Source organism: Phyllostomus hastatus, unplaced genomic scaffold (assembly GCF_019186645.2).
Source record: "Phyllostomus hastatus isolate PE091 unplaced genomic scaffold, TTU_PhHast_1.1 phas_contig_37, whole genome shotgun sequence".
Taxonomy (NCBI): domain Eukaryota; kingdom Metazoa; phylum Chordata; class Mammalia; order Chiroptera; family Phyllostomidae; genus Phyllostomus; species Phyllostomus hastatus.
In genome coordinates this window covers 3,494,343-3,511,596 of record NW_025333867.1, presented here as the reverse complement: position 1 = coordinate 3,511,596, position 17,254 = coordinate 3,494,343, and the positions used below count along the sequence as shown (strand labels likewise).

The 17,254-nt window shown below is 38.7% G+C and overlaps 1 protein-coding gene and 1 non-coding gene across 2 annotated transcripts in view; both read right to left on the bottom strand.

Annotated features, from left to right (window-relative positions):
- RREB1 (ras responsive element binding protein 1) overlaps nt 1–17,254 on the bottom strand; it is a 174,130-nt gene that overhangs the window by 141,411 nt on the left and 15,465 nt on the right. The window lies entirely within an intron of this gene.
- LOC123820823 lies at nt 1,680–1,841 on the bottom strand. The gene has a single exon (XR_006786027.1). It is a non-coding gene; the product is annotated as a U1 spliceosomal RNA (small nuclear RNA).

Below are 17,254 nucleotides of genomic sequence, written 5' to 3'. Positions count from 1 at the left end.
GCACTTGTGTGTTTGTTATTTCACAGTGAGTAGAGAACTGGGGTGATTTTACCCATTGCCTCTGACTTCTACCTGATAATGAATTTGGCAATTTCAGGCACTTCATCAAATGCACACCTCAGGTAAGTAATGAAATACATGCAAAAAAATAAGTATGTAGATTGACTTTGTTACTTCATGTTACTAAAGAAGCTTGACATTCATTCACTCACTCATTCAGTCAACATTGGCAGATGATGATGATGTTCCAGGCTCTACATACAACAGTAAGCAAAGCACACATGATCCCCCTCCTCAGTGAGCCTCACAGGCTACGGATTTGCTAAGCAACAAAGCAGCAGGCCTACAGATTTGTTTAACGTGTGTGAGAAACAACAAGATGTCATGAAACTTTCAAAGCTGCTCTACAAATTGCCTCCTCAATAGGACCGTTTACAATAAAACAATACGCTTCTGCTGTAAGGCTGAACTGCGTCCCTGCCTAATTCATGTGCTGAATGAAGTCTTAGCCCCCAGCGCCTCAGACCGTGACTGTATTTGGACATAGGGACTTCCCTCAGGTAGTTAAGGTAAAATGAGGTGTTTAGGGCGGGACCTAATCCAAATGGCTGATGTCCTTGTCAGAAGAGACACAGGCACACACACAGACCAGGTAAGGCACAGGAAGAAGAAGAGTGTCAACAAGCCGAGAAGACAGGCCCCAGAAGAAACCAACCTTGCTGACACTTTGAATATGAACATTTTGTCTCCAGAACTGTGGGGAAATAAAGGTCTGTTGCTTAAACCCCCGCTCTATACGACCTTGTTCTGGCAACCTTAGCAGACCTCCACAGCCAAACCTCATCTGCCTGAGTGTAGGGAATAACTACAAACTAGAAGAGTTTCATTAGAAACATATGCTAGGACGGTGGGATATAATTACCTATGAGTAGACACAGAGGAATGAGAAGAGCCTAGAGGAACAAGACAGTATTAGATACCATAGTAAGTAAAATTTGTGATAATCCCACAAGTAAAGGCAACTGAAAGCAACCTGTTTAAGAATCGAAAACTAACTACTAAACTATCATACATCTGTGAAATGAACACTTTATACGTATTAAAAATGATCCTGGACAGAAACCAATGGGGAGAGGAGGTGGAAGAAATGGGTGAAAAAGGTAGTGGAATATCATCAATAATACTGTGATTAATTAGCACAGTGACAGATTATTACTAGAATTAGTTGGGTGAATGCATTGTAAGGTATAAAAATGTCAAATCACTGTATTATACACTTGTAACTAATATAACTAACATAATATTGTATACCAACTATACTTAATTAAATTTAAAAATTATCTTGGAGAATACTTAATTTCATTTTAAAAGTTCATGATATATTTTTATGCAAAAAAATCTGGCTACAAATATATAACCCCATTTTTATTAAAAAATTATATATTCACAGATAAATTTAAAAAGATACAGAACCGTGGACACCAAAAAGTTAAACAGTGGTTATTTCCAGGGTGTGGGATTATGAGGGACTTTTTCTTTCACCATTCTGTTCATCTCTATTTTCTTATTTCACTACAATAAACAGGCAGTGATTTTGTTATAAGGAAAAATATTAAATTGTTTCATTAAACCCATTACATGAAGTGACTGTCTTTTTCAAAATTCTTTTTTTTTATTTTTAGGGGAGAGCATGAACACAGTCCCCCATTGCCACAAATCATGCAGTCGAGCTCCCGAGTCTGAGGGGGTCACAGGGCCAGCACATCCAGAGTGCAGTGCGTGAGCCTCACCCTGGGAAAACTGCCCCCGTGGTCAGGGCATCTCCTCTGCCAGGTACGTATGATGTGACTCTCTTTAATGTCATAAATGTCTTCATCAAAGTCAAGGATTTAAGGCAATTATCTACAGAATGTGATAGACAATACAGGTAATTCAAATTTTAAAACACACATCAAATCCATTCCTCTTCCCCACAGTTTATCTTTACACTATAATTGCATCAGTTCTTCAAATATCCTACAGATTACAGCCATAACATTGTGTATCAGATGATATTTTATTCCTAAACTGAAATCCAAGTGTCAGGCTTCAGCCAAAAGAAGTTTTTTCTGTCTCTTCCAGCTTCTCAGAAATTGGCTTTTATAAAGCAAAACAAGAGCTCCACATGTACTTGGATGTGGCAGATTACATGGAAAAGCACTGACTGGGACATGAGACAGCTCTGGGTTCCATCCTGGCCCTACCACTTACTGGCTGTCACTAATACAGGGGTCTAATCTGGTGAACTTCAGTTCCTTCAACTACAAAACAGATGTCACTCCCACCTGGGCACTGTCATGAGGATTAAAAGATGACATGCATAAGGCATGCAAAACAGGCATCTGGCCCATGGTAGATGTACAGTAAACTGTAACTGTTATTATACATTTAAAAATTTGACACTTAATACTTACATTTTGCAGCCAAACACATACATCTTAATCCAATGAAAGTGTTAAGGTTGCATCATACTTCTCATGTAATCTTTAAAAAAATAAACTAGAAAAGTGCCACATCAAGGTCATTATTTCTTAACTACCACACGATCATCATTCATTTATGAGTATGATTATGGAGCTGAATTTATACATGTGTGATGTGTATGTGTACAAGGTACTTGTAAAGTGGCTCATACCATCTTAATGTTATTTAAGTTATATTATGGTGACAATAGACAGGATACAACAGTTATAATCAAAATACTGACTTAGAAATTTTCTGCAGCATTAAAACAATGACTTATTTTCTAGAGCAGGACAGAAGTGAGTGATGTGACTTTGATTACTCTTGTTGCTTCAGATGAATTTGGAATAAGTGCTGGTTTTCACATGATTACTTTAATAGAGAGCCCAAGGTACACAGAGAGTGAATGACATGCTCACCTTGAACAACTAGGAAGTGGTGGAACCAAGTGTGGAATCCAAGTCCTAGAAGTCTAAAGCCCACGTTCTCTCTATTGCACTGAAGAGAGTAGCAGAAACATTTAAATCTTGAGTAGGCTGTGAGCCTGTAGTTACATACACAAACAAATTTCCACTTTCAAAAAATATATACAGGAGGGAGAGGGGATGAGTGCATCCAGATATTTAACATGCAATAAAGCTAGAATGCACATAATGCACATATGCTATACACAGTATGCTATGGTGCCAATGTAATGACAGACAAATCAATGGAATCAAGCAGAAATTCTGGAAGTATCGGATATATAATAAGTATGGCATTTCAAATTACTGGGGCAAAAGGGTAGATTAATTAATATAGTTAGAACAATGGAAAGGGAAAAATCTGTCCTGGCTAAGTAGCTCAGTCAGTTAGAATGCCATTCCCATATACCAAGGTTGTGGGTTAGATCGGGGTCAGGGAACATACAAGGAGCAACCAATAAGTGGAGCAACAAATCTCTCTCTCTCTCTCTCCCTCCTTCCCTCCTTCCCCCTTCCTCTCTCTCTAAAATCAATAAATAAAATTTTTAAAAAGAAAAAAATTACACCAAATAGTAACTTCACACTAACTTTACACCAAAGGCTAAATAAAACTTATTCTAATGTTTTTAATTTAAATGTAAATTATAACATGATAAAAGAACCAGAAGAAAAGTAGGTACATATTTATCTGATCATCAGGGGTATAGAAGGGTTTTTTAGGGAAAAGGAATAGCCAGAAAGGAATAAGCCACATTTCATTTACATAAAAATTTTAAGTTTAAATACATAAAAGACACTATAGACTAAATCAAAAGGGAACTTACAAACTAGGAGAAAAGCATATTTACAGGCAGGGTTGGTGAAGAACCCCAATATGATAAAAGCTACATTGTATTTAGCCTTTATTAGGTGTAAGACAACCTAAGTGCTTTGCACACAAGACCTCATCATAACCCTATATGGGAGATGCAATTAGTTCCACTTGTGTTTTTTATTTTTTATTATTTGTTATTTTTAGAGGGGGGTAAGGGAGGGAGAAACAGAGGAGAGAAACAACGATGTAAGAGAGAAACATAGATTTGTTGCTTCTCATACACTGAACCCGCAACCTAGGTATGTGCCCTGACTGGGAATTGAATTGGCGACATTTCAGTTGGCAGGGATAAAGCCACACCGGTCACGGCAGTTCCACTTTTAAAATAAAGAAATGGAAACACTGAGTGGCTAAGAAGTAACATGTCCAAGGACTCATTGTGAATAAGTAGCAGAACAGAGATTTGGATATAGAACTCTTTCTCAGTTCCATGCTCCTAATTTTTATGCTCTATTGACTTTTTAAAAAGCCAATATTAAAAGAACACCTCAACTACAAAGTGGGCAAAGTAATTTATAGAAGAACACATATAAATACTTAATGAACATATTTTTTATGTTAAACATCAGTGGTAACAAAAGAAATGTATATTGAAACATGCTGTAAGATATTTTTCCCTATTAATTAGCAAAAGTATTTTAAAATGTCAACATCTAATTTTGGCAAAGTTGAGAAAAACAGATATATGTTTTGGGAATGATATTGCTTTCAATTACCTTAAATAGAGATTTAAAAATTTAAGCTCATTGTCCTTAAAAATGTATACCTCTTTCAGCCAGCCATTCAACTTCTAAAAAAGGAATTCTAGAAAATTTCCCAGAGACATAACAAAGATATTTGTATAAGGATAGTTAACATTAAATTATTTACCATTATGAAAAACTAAAAACAAGCTAAATGTCTACTAGTAGGGCTTTGATACATAAATGGTAAAATATTTTCATGATGGAATAACATGTTAACCATTAGCAATATTAAGTATAAAGTTACTTAAAATTGGGAAATGTTCAAAATATCTTACAAAACTATATGTGCCATTTTTAATTTTTGTTTTGGTGCTTGTCCACATTTTCCAAATTTCTACAATAAATATAGATTACTTTTTATCAGGAAGACAACAGTTACTTTAAAATGCCAATAGACTTTAATCAGAAGAATACCTAGGTTAAGATTATAAAATTTAAATATAGTTTCTACTTAAAATTTAAATATTCTAAGTTTTGGTATACATGGGAATTCAAAGTAAGAATCAAAGATGAAAGGTTCCCGTGTGACCCAAACCAGGTATAAAAGCATGGTACAGATTTCTATATAAAGAAGCTAGCAATCAGGCATTAAAAGGAAGGTTCCCAACCTACCACCGTCACCAGCTCACCCCCGGGAGATTAATTGCTTTTCAGTATTAAAATCCATAAGAGGACTTATAAAAACCTCAAACAGAGATAGGTATTTTTAGAGGAAATAATAACATGTATATTCAAGATGGGACTGATTCTTAATTTTCTACCTTTCTCCTTAGGTAACATCAATATTGTAATTTATAAATAAAGTTCAAATTGTATGAATCTTCTGAGATAACTGATTTCTAATTTTAAAACACTTAAAAGGTAAGAGCTCCAACATAGAAACAGTACCCATTTCAAACCACAGCCAACTTTATATTTCATAGAGAAAAGCTAGAAGAATTCCTTTAAAAATAAGAATAAAAATCTCCCAGAAAAAAAAATTATGTAGTATTGTTTTGCAACTTTTTTTGGCCAATGTGATAAGGCATGAAACAGATAAAGAGTTTTAAATTTTGGAAAGAAAAAGTTAACATTATCATTAATTATAGATAATATCACTGTCTAAATAGAAAACCCAAATAAATGAAGGGGAAACTATATTCAGAGAAATTGGACAGTAATAGCTATCATTTATTAAAACCCTGTTTTAATTGTAAACCTATTTTAATTGTAAAATACTGTATTGAAAACTTTAATTGAAAACACTCTATTCTCTGGCTCAAGCATCTGTTAAGTAGCAGAGAGCTGAAATTCAAACTCACGCCTGACCAATCCCAAAGACTGCACAGACTGTGTTCTTTTCAATGCTTTGCTCTTTTCAATGCTTTGCTCTATAAAGTGGATAGTTACAAGGCACATGTGCGCACACACACATTTCCTATATGAAAGCAATAACTATCACAAAAGTCTAATTTAAAAAACCCCATTCACAAAGCAACAAATTCAACAAGGTTTGTGTGTAACCAAAGCAAGGAAAAAAAAACTGTGTGTGTGTGTGTGTATACATATATATGTAATAAGAAATAGAGATGAGGCAAGATTTAGATAGGGAGAATAAATTTCAATATTTAAAATGTATATTCTAAATTAATTTTTATGTTAAATGCAATTCTGATCAAACCCCCAAATGGATAAGATATTTTATAGGGAGATAATTCCCATATGTGTCTAAAAGAAACAAGTAAAAATAGTACAGAAAATTTTGCAAAGAACTATAGGCAAAAGGGGTAGTATATATTAAAACAATTATAAGTCTATAATTAAAAGACCCTGGGACTATGCAAGAAAAAAAAAGTAATTAATAGACAAGAATATATAAACTAGGAATAGATCTGTCTAATATACTTACTAGAAGTCAATTTATGTTAAAGGTAGCACCAGTAATCATCAGAGATGGAAAGAATTATTCAGTAATTAGTTATTGTTGGAACAATTGGCTACCAATTTGGGGGAAACATCAAGGTAAATTCTTACCTCACACCTTATACCAAATAAATTCCTTAGGATCAACAGTTAGAAATGTATTTTTAAAACAGAAAAATAAGATTAAAACAAAATTTGTCATATGCTGGGGAGAAAAAAATGTATTATAGCACTGGGAGGGAAAGAAATTTTAAAACTTGAATGCAAATAATGAATAGACTACATAAAATTAGAAATTAAAGGGATATATAAAAAAAGAACATAAATTGCTTAACCCAGTGATTTCCAACCAGTGTGCTGCAAGAATTCTTAAAACATGCAATTTACCTGACTATTTAGTCAGGGGCACTGACCTTTTTTCCCCTAGACTGTCTAATAAACAAAATGAGAACAGTCAACACAACAATAGCAGTGTGCTGTGAATGAATCAAAATTATACCAATTTTTGTCAAATTGGCAAAAAACATACTTTGTGGTGGGCATGCAGAATTTGGTGATTAGTTTATGTGTGCTGAAAGATGAAAAAGGTTGAAAATCAGTGGCTTTACCATACAGAAATATAAACCATCTCTGCAACTCTCTTTATAGAGCAGGTCTAAACCTTTCCCCGCCCTCTTCCCCCAGGTGCATTTTCCTTGCCTCTCTCTTTCTCCTAAGCTCCAAGGGGAGGGAGGGAGGAAGGAAGGAAGGAAAGGAGGGAGGAAGGAAAGAAGGAAGGGAAAAATAAATATGAACCATCTCTATGTCAAAAATAAAAAAGCAAAACAAACTGGAAAAAATATTTTGTAACAAAAATTACGAAAGAAATATATATTAAGCAAAGTAGCTTTTAGTTTTTCTTAAATTAGAAAAAATGCCCAAATTTCATCAAGACATAACAAAACGAGCAAATACTTTCATATGCTGTATTGTTAATGGCATTGTAAATGGGCATAACCCTTCAGGAAAGTTGATTTACACTATATGTACATATTATTACAGGTACATGTTTAAAAATAAATGAAAAGGACTGGAAAGAAATTTACCAAAATAATAAAAAGAAGGGAAGAGGGTTATATTTTTTCTATTTCCCAAATTTCATGTAATAGCATTACTGCATTTTACTAATTTAAGTAGAGAATCTTACATATATTGAACTGTATGTGTTGTCTTCTTGTATTACAGAATCTGGGATTGGAGACAATTTTTAAAATCATCTAAAAAGCAATCATTTCACTAAAAACACAAACCTGTGATAAATAGGTCTTGCATCTTTCTATTTACCCTAGAAAACTAATGCTTTTGCAGTAGGTAAGTGTCTTTTTTAAAGGCAGTAGAAGATCTTTGTAAAACTAAAAGATGTGTCAGTGATGAGTTAGCCTCCCAATGAAAGCACACACCTCAGCAGACTGGTCCAGTTAGGTGCCTTGGCTCCTGCCTATGTGCCTGGGACAAAGATCTTCAAGGAGTCCTGACCCATCCCAAGCTACTAAACCTCCTTTCTTCAGGATGGAGCTAAAAGCAAGTCCTGCTCACACGTCTCCTCTCTGTCATTGCTCAGAAGAGCCTTAGAGCTCCGCTACAGCAGACAGAGCACATGCTTGCAGCTACAGACTCCAGGAAACAAAAAGGGTAAGGGGCCTTCTCTTTGGCCCTTGTTCCATTACACAGAAGCCAGCAGGAGTGTTCAGCTATGCATGCCAGCAAACACCAATATTACAGCAACCACTGTCCCAAACCACCATGAGATCCCACCTTCTGTTCATTAGGATGCCTAGCGCCAAAAAATCAGAAAACAACAACTGTTGGCAAGGATGTGGAGAAAATGGAATTCCTGTGCACTGCTGGTGGGGATGTAAAATAGTACAGCCTCTGTGAAAAACAGTATGGCAGTTCCTTAAAAAATTAAAAATAGAACTACCCTACGATCCAGTGATTCCACTTCTGCATGTCTACCCAAGAGAATCAAAAGCCTGTTATTCACAACATCAAAAAAGTGTAAGCAACGTAGGTGTTTACCAATGGATAAATAAGATGTTGTATACACGTACAAAGGAATATTATTCAGTCTTAAAAGGAATGACATTCTGACAGATGCTACAACATGGATGAATCTTGAGGAAAGTATGCTGACTGAAATAAGCCAGATACAAAAAAAAAACACAAATATTCTATGATCATTTATATGAGACAGAAAGTAGAATGGTGGGTGCCAGTAGCTGGGCGGTGGGGCAATGGGGAGATGGATGGTGGTGATAGCACAAAAATATGAAGGTATTTAATGCCACCGAAAATGGCTAAAATGGTAAATTTTATGTAATGTATATTTTACTGCTATATATATATGAGAGTGTGTGTGTGTGTGTGTGTGTGTGTGTGTGTGTACTGCTGAAGGCACCAGTCACATTCAGTAAGTATTTTACTCAAAGGTGAAGACTGCTCCTGGAAACATTCAGTGACAGAGCTCATACAGGTAACCAAATGGCACTGAGCTGTAGCCAGTTCTAGGTAATGAAAGCAGGGTGATGTTTGCTTCTTAGCTTCACATAACTCAAATCAAAGAACATGGGACACCACAGGACACAACGCTAGAACCATAAAACAGTGCCGAGCAACAGCAATTTCCTTATCTCTGGCTCCTCAACTTAGAATTTTTTACAAAAGCAATTTACAAAGGGCAAAGTTCTCAGCCCATGGAACTCCTGGGGCTTGGCTCCTGTGGTGCTGACAGAGTTCTTTCATGCTCCATAAAGAACCCCTGAGACACTCTTTCTGTGGCACTGCAAAGGATGACACCATGTTCTAAAATGAGGCTAGACGGAGGCCAGCTGAGAGGTCTGGTCTGAGTACTTGCTTCAACAGTATGAGCTCCAGTTTGGGGGATTATTTTGAGAACTTAATTTAGCTGTAATCAAACATGTCCATTTGTAACTTGCCTAATTAAGTCACCTGTCCCTAAACTGGGATCCAGAAGCACTATTCAACTTCCCCAGCATTGTCTGCTGGACTAAGTTACAAGCGTACTTTTCTTTCCAATGGCTCTCTGAAGCTGTCTTTAGTCTTTTAAAGACTCTTTGGCCACCTACTGGATTTTTTCAGTGTGAGAACTGAGCAGAAAAAGAGCAACTTACTGCCCTTGTTCAAAGGAAAGTGAGAAGAGTTGCAGACTAGAAGCTAGACAGACTTTATTATTCAGTACCCACCGGGATTTGCAAGAGAATAGCTCAGACACAGTCTGTTCCTACCCTCCTCTTAAGGAAAAAGCCAATTATTTTCCTACCTAAAGAGTTTAGCAGGAGAGTGGAACATAAAAGCTTCTATGACATCTTTATCCTGGGCACAAGGAGGGAAAAATAAAAGGCGACACAATTCAAGTAACTTTGCTATTGTTTCTAAGTTACCAGGAGGAAAAAGGCTTAAATGACTTGCCGGTTTTTTCACATATGAAAAAGGATTATCAGCTACTTTCACTTTCTAACGAACAACTCTAGTCCTCTAAGTGAATTCTGTCTGTATAAGGCATACAATTTAAATTGAAGTCATTTTGATTAATGGAGATATTGGGGGGGGCCTTAAAAAAAAAACGAGCATTCTGTTGGATGTGGCTCTTGAGATCAGAGAGCAAAGCTAGGGGGAAAAAAGGGGGGAGGGAGTTACAACTCATTCAGGAAGAGCACAGCAAGAGCCAAAGATTCATTGGTGAGTTTCTAACTCTCAGCTGTGTAGCAGAGGAGAAGCAGGTTCCTGGTGGAAGCTGAGAGGCTGAACTGAGGGCATGCAGCAGGGCAGCTGCAGGGTATGCTGGGAACTGGTGAGTTCCCAGTTCCCAGTTCCAGCAATATTGGTCACAGTTGTGTAGAAGAGTGCAAAAACTAATTTTTCAAAAACAGATCAGGGTTTCAGAGGTGCTGGTAGGTAGAAACTGCTCCTCAGGTACTAATCCTGACAGGTGGGGCTGCCTCTAAGGAGAAGGCCCAGAGAGAGGGTTTCAAATGCATACATGTCGGTGTGGGGAAGACCTCAGGGCCTAGTGAGTGTAACACACACACACAGTCACAGAAATTTGACTCACTAAAGGCCCAAAGCTACACAAAGCTGGGACTTGCATTCGGGCCTCCTGACTCCCAAAGCTGAGGCTTTTTCTCACTCCTTGGAGTGGCACCGCATTCACGAGTGCTAGCATCAGTGCGAGGGCAGCAGGACAAGGCCACGTTGCTGTGTGTAAGCACCATCCGTGTCTGGTCTGTCGTCAGGAGGCGTGGCATTGGTACAGAGTCCCAGAACCCTGCCAAGCTCTCCACTTGTCTGGTGGCAGTCCTGTTGGTAGTAAAAGAAGTCAGGAAAAGAGAAGAAAGCACCTAACTGGCCAGCAGGCTGGCGGGCAGACACATGTAGGTGGCTCCCCCAGCCTGCACCTCTCTCAGTGCTTTCCATCGCCTCCAGGCTTTCTCTCTAGCAGTTCTCCAGGAGTCTCAGGCTGCCTGAAGCACAACTTCTACTTGCTCCTCTGCTCTCTTCCACTTCCATCCTTCCAAGCAGCTAAGGACAGACACTCTCATGGACATGGTCTCCTTTGGCCTTATTAATGCTAATTGTGGAGGAGGGGTGTTAGATCAACAAAACCTGGCACTGTGAGAGGGTTTAGATCATGAAGTTGGATACAAATAAAAATTTGCATGTATCAAGAACCCTGACTCAATCTTGAGCCCAAAGGTTTGCCTACATGATCCATTTAACCCTTGCCACTGCCCTTGGAGGTAAATATATTCCCTCGTTGTGTAGAAGACAGGTTTCTACAGGTTAAATGGCCTAAGGTCAGAATGATCCCAGCTCACTCCAAAGTCCCTGCTTTACCACCACCGTTGCCAGTGGGGTAACACCAGTGGGTGGGGGGGGCGGTCTCTCCAACTGGGTTGGTCCTACTTGAAATAAGGATTCTGACTCTCTTCAAAGGGGCTGTGGTTAAACCAGACCAACAAATCTAACTTGTTTTATTAGGTGCCCAACTCTGAAGGGCACTGGTCTGCTGAATACCACCCTCCCAGACAACGTGCCTTGCCCTGAGGATAGGATGTGACAGAGCTGCTAAAATGCCAGGTAGAAGGCAGAAACTGACTACCCATTTCTGAGAAAGGGAGTAAATTCACAATTACTGCTTGCCAGCTAAAAACATACTTAGCTGTAAATACCCTCCTGGAATTTCTGTTCCCCCTCCCCCCAAACACAAGCCAGGATGCAAGATTCGAGAAAGCTGGGGAAGGGCCCTCATTTAAACAACGGTCGAAAGAGTTACAAGTGGTAAGGAGGAGACTGGGAAATGAGACAGGAGCAACTGTTCTGAGCACAGAGGTATTGTGTTCCTGTCTGCCCCGTGAACGTACCAAAAGTTCACCAAGCTAATAGTACAAAGGTTAGGGAGTGATTGATCAGCTGGGCAAGAGGTCTGCAGCTGAGACTGCCATAGCTAAGTAATGCTATGATGATCAGCCACAAAGGGGAGGTCAGTGAGATGAAACATGGCATCACAGGTGAGGGGGCTTCATTGGCAAGCTAACTACAGTTTCAACAGGAGAAACCATCCAGAGAACTGGTACACCTGAATGTTTTGAACTCAGCTACGTAATAAATGGTGTTCCTCTCTGCACCATTCCACCTGCCTCTCCGTGTGTCATCAGCTACACTTACAGTAAGTGTTTCAAATTACAGAACGATATGCATGGAGTTAGGATGTCACTCAAAACTCTGGCAAGCAGAGGCCCTAAGTCCCTCCTGAAATGAAGATTATTTGTGGGTATCTATGCATGTGCACTTTCCATTTAGATTGCACATTTCCAGGTCTGGAGACTTCTGAAAGACTCCAGAATTAGGCACGGACTTTGGATTTTCTTTCTGGAGGGGTTGATACACAAAGCAGTCACTACACACGGCTCTGACCAGTGACATTGTCCTCTGGCAGGTATGGAGAGAGTTCTATGGGAGAGTGGAAGGGGCAGGGGAGCTGGTGCACCAGAAAGCTCAGAGGAGGCTCTTCTACCACAGAAGTTTCTACTGTGTCAGCTGCCAAGAAAAACCCAAGTGGCTAAAAGTTAGTGGCTTTGAAGTCAAAGGTCCTCCAATTTTGGGCACACCATACCTATCAGGATCCATATCAAGCCATTTACAGGTCCAGGAAGGTCTGCTCTAGGAGAGACTTAACAATATTCAGCTCTGGCAAAGAAAGAAAAGATGTGAAACCTTCACTGGCCTTGGCACAAAGGTAATATGAGAAAACAGGCCTTGCAGTGGTTATTTCATTGGTTGCTTTGGTGGTGCAAGATTCCCAACCTGGTTGTGAAAGGTTTCTATACCACTGCTCCCTGCACCTGTGCTAGAACGTGGTCCAAAGACATGCTGCCTTAGTACAGCAAGGCCAGTTCCTTCTCTAACTTGGATGTGGAGGTTGTTCAAGGGGAAGTCTATTGTTTCCTTAAAACAGAAAGACTACTATGTCAAAGATGCTAAAAAAATGCACAAATCCTGATTTGATCTCCTATTAGCTGACGACTTAGACACATTATCTAACCCCTCTGAGTTTCAGTTTCCTCACTTGCAAAGGCACATGATGTTATATACTACATAGGATCGCTATGAAGTTAACACACACACGCACTGGGCACAAGGCCTGGCACACAGTGGACAGAGGTATTCATTTAGTCAGAGGGTCACTTTGTACCAATTCCAGAGTCACACCTGGATACCAAGTGTATGTATTTATCTGTAATATGTATATATTATCCAGTTCTGTAAATGCTTGGCAATTCTGCTTTCTCAACACACATTAGAAATAAGTTCCATGAAGGCTGAGACCTTTTCTGCTTTATTACTTGTTATAACCCCAATGTTAACTAAATATCTATGAACACACTGGTAAACAAAGCAGAGATGCCCACACTATCTGGAACAATTGCATGTGTATGCCTGCAGGTTAGTGTCCAGGCAGTGACATGGAGGAGCATTTCTTGGAACTTCAGGACCACACTGCTTGGCGAGCTGTGACTAATGCCTGGCACCACCACAGACGATGGTGCACACACTCCCAGCACAGGGGCTCTCACGAGTTTTGGTCTCAGGACTCCTTTGATGATGTCAGTTACATATAACAGTATTTTCCATGTTAGAACTCAATCTAAATCTAATTTATCTAAAATAACAATGATAAACCTATCACATGTTGACATAAATAGCATATATTTTTAATGAAAAATAACTCTATTTCCTAAAACAAAACTTTATTAGAAATGTGCATTGCTTTACATTTTTTCAAATTTCTTTTAATTCCAGGCTCTGGAGGAGGTGATTGGATATCACATCATGTATCCTCTGGGTTAATCCAGAGAGTAAAACAGTATACAACACAAAACAAAACAAAACAAAACAAAAAACCATGAATCTTACTGTTATAACAACAGTTCTGACCTTCCTCATGCATTCACTGAAAGGATATCAGGGATCCCTGAGGCCCCTAAACCAGACTTTGAGACCCACTACTTGACCACGGATAACAGTAAAACATCATATTTTATTGTTCCTACTAAGGGTGGTTTCTTTTACAAACATCCAAATTTCAAAACTGAACCCTAATTCTAATCATTTGCCTCAATGTACGGGCCCTCATTCAGCTGGAATCTGCCAGACAGTGCAGCTAACAGGACAACAAGGATACAAGTGAGTGAGGGTGCATGGGTGCGTGGGTAGATATAACTTCCCATGCGGGGAAGCTGAAGACCCAACATGTCCAAAATGACCCCTTACCCTACCCCTAAACCTGCTCTTCAGTGGTGAGGGCACCATAATTTTTTCAGTGAAGTATACTTTTCACCTCCCCAAGGTCAAGTCCTTCAGGGACATGCCTGCATATCTCTCAGAATGGAGCTGACAGCTAGAAAATTCCCTCCGCCTCAGCTTCTCCCAACCTCATTTTTCCAAGCACTTCCTAAAAATATTGCTTCTCTCTTTGAGTCTTCTTTAGAAGAGTTGTTGAAAATTCATTATGCCCCATTCAGCCTAAACATACAATTCCCATTTACCACGCCACTGCTTGGGGAGTTTAGAAACTTCATAGATGGATTTATTGGACATACGTAACCAGCCTGTACTGATTTGCATTGTATCACTGTAATAAAATGGAGAATAGAATTTTTATCAGTTTATGATCATTTATAAGACTACTTGTACTAAATTAGGCATTTGTTTTGTGCTACCTGTATACTGAGGCAGAGCCTAAGACACAGCAAATAAATCAGACCATTTTTACTTAATATGGGGAATTCCACCACTTTACATCAAGTTCTCTTTGTGAAGACCCATGCAAGGTCTTGATGCCGAGAATAAAACTGTATTTCCCCTGCTCCACTGGTTTGTTTTTGTATTACAAGGGCCCTCTGGACTTTGTTACTAATCATTCCCCTTACATGCTTCGAGTGGTAGGAAGCTCAAAGCCAACTCTGAAAACCACACCTAGCAAATGATCTGAATTTCATGCACTTTGTGTATCAACCTTACCCCAAGCATTAGCTTACATTTCTACTTCGGCCTCCATTCACCTATTTATTTATTTTAAATACTGCTGTGTTATGTTTATTTCTGTAATCCCCTTCTGTGATGAAACGGGATATATATATATGAATAAATACATAGTGTGAATCTTTAATCTACCTCAAACTAAGTTTCTCAGATGAGCCCTTGAAGAGAATGGGCCAAAATCAGTTATAGCAAAGAAGCAGTTAACATGTATCCATTTGTTTTCTATAGTTCATATTATTCATTATAATTCCTGATTCATATGAGCTGTTACCAAACATTACAAACTTTCAGCTTCCACATGTCTAATTCACTTTGAGGGATTTCATTTCCAGAATTTTTCTAGGATTGGGGAAAGGAAGAATGCCAGGTAAATTATATGTATTATCTTTTGCTCCCCACAAATACCTATGAAATGCTACTATTTCTTTCCCATTTAATAGGTGGGCAAACTGAGGCCCCAAAACATTAAAACATTTGCCTTAAGTTATGCAAATGGTTAAGTGGTAAAGCCAGACTGTGAAACCAGGTGTGTGGTCCTCCAATGCTGCCAGGGTGTGTTCATCTTGGAAATCCAGGGAGTAGTGCATTTATCATATGTGCAGCTTTCTGTGTGGATATCATACTTCAGGAAAATGTTGAAAAGAAAAAGGCCATGGGGCTTTTCTACTCTCTCAGTGCAAAGTCAATGGGACAAAATTAGTATGAAGGGGAGCAGAAGGGTCAAGTAATGAATTAAGAGGCAGGGGCCCTGATGTTGATGCCTTATCTATTCAACACTGATGGGATTATATTTAATGAATGAAATACTGAATTTAATGAATGGATTCTTTATTAGGTCCCTTCTGCTCTTATGTTCATTCTCCAAGGACACTGGGTCAGAGGGATGGCATGAGTTACAACCCATGTGTGTGTGTCCAAGGCCTCCACAATAAGGCAAGAGGCCGAGAATAGACTGAAAAGTAATACTGATGGTAACAGCAATATATACCTCTTCCTTTATTATCTTTTTGTTAGGTTTTCTTCTTCACCATTAAATATATGTACAAATAAATGTAATATCCCTAAGTAGGTTTTCCACTTTGCTGATTATTACACTCTCCTATGGGGTTGATAATATTTTAGGAGAGCCTCTCCCAGAATCTGCAGCTGTATGTATATTCAGAAATCTAAAATAACTTTATCACTAGCATTTAAAGGAAAGCCTTATCATGTGAATCATTTTAAAACTAAAATTCTTATGGATTATTCATGACGTAATTCAGCTTAAGGCAGTGCCAGGACAAAATCAGATTAAAGGGGTAGAAAAAGGTACTGCCCTTGGTGTCAGGAAGTAGGTTCTAGTTTTGCCACTAGTTATCTTGAACAAGTTACTTAATAGGGCAAGTATTCCCTTCCCTTTTCAGTAAGATGGAGAAATTGAGCTAAATTTTTTTTTTAGATTTTATTTATTTTTAGAGAGGGGAGAGAGGGAGAAAGAGAGGGAGAGAAACATCAATGTGTGAGAGAAACATCAATCAGTTGCTTCTCACACACCCCACACTGGGGACCTAGTTCGAAACCCAGGCAGGCCATCTCAATCCACTGAGCCACACCAGCCAGGGTGAGCTAGATAATTTTTAATTGAATTTATTGAGGTGACATTGGTTAATAAAACTGTATGTTTCAAATGTACAATTCTATAATACATCATCTATATATTGCACTGTGTGCTTACCACCCCCAGTCAAGTCTCCTTCCATCACCATTTTCCCCCCCTTATCCTCCTCTATGTTCCCCCACCCTCCTTTCCCTCTGGCTGTTTCCCTTTCCATCATACTTCTGTCTGTGTCTATGAGGGTTTTTTTGTTGTTGCTTAATCCCTTTACCTTTTTCACCCAGACCCCCAACCCTTCTCTCCTGTGACAATGGTCAGTCTGTTCTCTGTATCTATGAGTCTGTTTCTATTCTGTTTATTAGTTTATTTTGTTCATTAGATTCCACATATGAATGAGACCATATAGTATTTGTCTTTCACCAACTGGCTTATTTCACTTAGCTTAGTACTCTCCAGGTCCATCCATGCTGTTGCAAAAGGTTTGCTTCTTTTTTACAGCCAAGTAGTATTCCCTTGTGTAAATGTACCACTGTTTTATCCACTCATCTACTGATGGGCACTCGGGCTGCTT